The following is a 3,398-nucleotide window of genomic DNA, read 5'->3' on the forward strand; positions in this document are numbered from 1 at the left end:
ACTCTTTCAACCAAATAATCGACAGCATCAATGCAAAAGGTTGTTCCGACGTTTGTTTTGACTGCTAGCAACTTTCTGCTCAGTGTTATGATACACGGCAACAAATACCCATAGCTGCAGTTTTTCTCACCTTGCAGTTTATTCAAAGTATCAATAAGGGGTCGTGTGCAGTTCAAATAGTCTTCTAAATATTTAAAATCAGTATCCTGCATGGTGTTTGTTATTCCCACCGCCTCACTGAATGTAATAATTTCATCGTTTCATTCATTAAGAAATGTTGTTCCGAAATGTGGTTTCTTTTGAGAAACTCAGCAAACTCGAATAGGGTTTACACACGCTGCCACTCGCGAGCCATTCGTGTACGTGTTACATCCACGACAAAACCAAAGGGTTGTTGATTTGATTTATTCATCTATTACGGGGCAAAAATCATATAATAAGATTATAAAGGTAAAATTAAAAAAATAGCAAAGGTTAGTGATTTCGCAGATTTTTATAGTCTTTCAAAAAACATGAAAAGACCATGTTTATTCTATTTAAAAACTTTCGAGTTCCATATATGGAACCGCGAAAACGACATACATTTTATTTCAATCAAACCAACAGTTTATGCAGTATTCTTAGACTTATGGGAGAAATAAAGCACAATTCAGAATCGCGTCGTAAAACTTTGCAAAATATGTGAATAATGAAAAATTGCTTTGGTGAGATAGCAACGCTTAAAGTATCACATCACAGTGATGGGAACGATTTTCAAATAGGGTCAGAAGTACGAAAGTTATATCAAAATTAGTATGTTAGGTATATAGCTTAATGTGTAAGTTTAAACATTAAAACTGAGACAAAATACTGGCTTTTCATTGAGGTATTTTGCAACCTTTGAAACCATTATATGGCGGGTTTGGGCAAAAGAAGATCTTTAATGGGGTGAATCGTTTTTTTAGTCGAACGCGAGTTTTTTTTGAATAGAATAAACATAGTGTTTTCATGTTTTTTGAATGACTATAGATTTGCGAAGTCTCAACCCTTTTGCAAGTTTTTTTTTTAAATTTACCTTCATAATCTAACTCTGTAAGTATCTCAACGAAATAAATGATTTACAAATTAACATTTAACAATTACTGCCGCACCCTGAATGCTTATAGTTCTAAAAGGTTCCAAATGCAACGCGGCAGTTCTAAGTTGGTTTTAAACGAGCAACTTATTACATAAACTTTGTATATTGTTGCAACGCATGCTCATTTTAGTTAGCCAAAAATATGCTTTAGTCAGGCTGTCATCGTGTGTAGATCCTACATTAAATCAAACACACACCATTCAGTCTGGGTCTCTTGCTCCCCCGTCACGCTTTTGTCATAACACTCTTTCCAATTAAACAACTAACGATACCTTTTTATGTTTCCTTTTTTCTTTCTTCACTATCTTTCACTACTTTCTATTTTTGTCCTTCTCACATTTTTCTATCTCGTACTTTATCCCGATTTCCTTCTCACACCCCCACTCCTCTACACCAAATATGTACAGCTCCTTGAAGCGAATTTAGCCTTTTCCTATGCATGGGCGTGACTCGGCCTACTTTATCAAAATATATTTCAGATTATAGTGTGTCGAGTGATCACAAGAACGCTTATAAAAGAAAAACACACACACATACATACACACGCTCATTTCTAGTTTCATGTTAAAAATATTTACCGTCATGCGTAAGAAGAGGAATTTTAATTCCAAACTCATTACAAGCCTTCGCCAAATTCGACCCGTTGTCTGTTACTGTTGAAACTAACTTTTTGCTGTCCAAGCCAAATGACAAATGAATTTCGAGAAGAAGCTCAGCAATTCTGTCGTAAGTATGAGTTCCTGAAAATCTTCGACACGCAATAGTAGCTGACTTTAATGTAAAAGTTTTGGAATCAATCTAAAAGGGAATTTCATAAATAGCATAGTTGTTGAAATCGCTTTAATTTTCTGAAATTTTACCCAATGGGCAGTAACTCCCAAAAATCGCCTGGTACTACTCGACCAAACATCAGCCGTTGTACAAACGTAATCAACATTTTTTAATATGGAACGAAGTTCATCCATATTTTCAATAAATCTGTTTTGTATGTGCTTTCCCACGATTCTTCTAGATAAGTGCTTCATATGCGCACTTTCATCTTTTGATAAAATATCTGTGAACAATAATTAAATAAAAAGTATTTAACACTCAGTATAAGTGAATTAAAGTGGGTTGGTGTCGAAATTCTGTATGTACAAAATTCTAAAAACAAAATTCTGCTTTTTTAAAATTCTGCTTTCAAAATTCTGTATTACAAAATTCTGTATTGCAAAATTCTTTATTAAAATATAATGTTAACAATGTTAAAGAGGTCATGCATTCATAATTCCGGAAGTCGAAACACCGGAAATCAATATTATGGAAGCCAATATTCTGGAAAAAGCCAATCCAACACCGGCCGCGCCATGCACAGTAATTCTGCGTAGAACACCTTTCCGCATAGGCGGCCTTTGGCCGTGCTTATAAAATATAACCCTGGGCTACGCCATGCCAAGTCCGGGTGTGTGGTATAACCGTGGCTACTACCACGGTGATGTCCTTCTGCGTAGTACACCCTTCTGCGTATGACGAAAATCACAAAACTTGAATAAAGCAGAATTTTTCGCATTAGACATGCAGAATTTTGAAAAAGCAGAATTTTAGAAAGGAGAATTTTAAAAAGCAGAATTTTAAAAAAGCAGAATTTTGTTCAAGCAGAATTTTTTTGAAATTTACAGAATTTTGTCACCCAGAATTTTGTAATACACAATAATGACACGCTTCCAATTAAAGTTATTCACCATCTATTAATTTTCTGAATGACGGCATTTCAACTGTGGAAAGGGGACTCATACTTTCAAGCACATAGGTAACAACATTGTCTTCATATTTTTTCTGACGGCTCGAACGGTTCAATTTTTTTATAGCACCAGCTGTACTGTTCTCCAGCTTTTCCCGTTTTTTATGCACATAAGGCTTATATAGATTTTCATAAGCTTCTGCGTGCACTCTCTAGAAGAAAACATGCAAATTAAAAGAAAATTTTTTCGTATTACGCAGATATCGAAGTTATGTCACTTGAGACTTGAGACATAGAGACACAAGATGAGACCGTTAAAGTACCTTTAAAATCAGGTGATCGAGTCTATTTGTTATTTTGTCGTCTATGCTTAAGATACCACACTTGTCTCATCTGTAGTGGTACAAACAAGAGGGCATGACTTTGAGTAAATAACGTAAAAACGTAATAAATATCATGATGTATGTTGTATAAAAAAAATATTTGTGGTCCGTTAAAAATTGCTCACGTACAATACAAATGAAAAGATGCTTTTATATGCACAACAAATGGTAGTTAAAA

The 3,398-nt window shown here is 34.6% G+C and overlaps 1 long non-coding RNA gene across 1 annotated transcript; it reads right to left on the bottom strand.

The window, feature by feature from the left end:
- Positions 1 to 1,800: 1,800 nt before the first annotated feature.
- Positions 1,801 to 3,027, bottom strand: LOC137246325 (uncharacterized). The gene is made up of 3 exons (XR_010951443.1): positions 2,839 to 3,027; positions 1,978 to 2,171; positions 1,801 to 1,915 (listed from the first exon to the last, which is right to left on the bottom strand). It is a non-coding gene; the product is annotated as an uncharacterized lncRNA (long non-coding RNA).
- Between the last annotated feature and the right edge of the window lie 371 nt (positions 3,028 to 3,398).

The sequence above is a fragment of the Eurosta solidaginis genome, chromosome 3 (assembly GCF_040869045.1).
Source record: "Eurosta solidaginis isolate ZX-2024a chromosome 3, ASM4086904v1, whole genome shotgun sequence".
In the NCBI taxonomy this organism is placed as follows: Eukaryota; Metazoa; Arthropoda; class Insecta; order Diptera; family Tephritidae; genus Eurosta; species Eurosta solidaginis.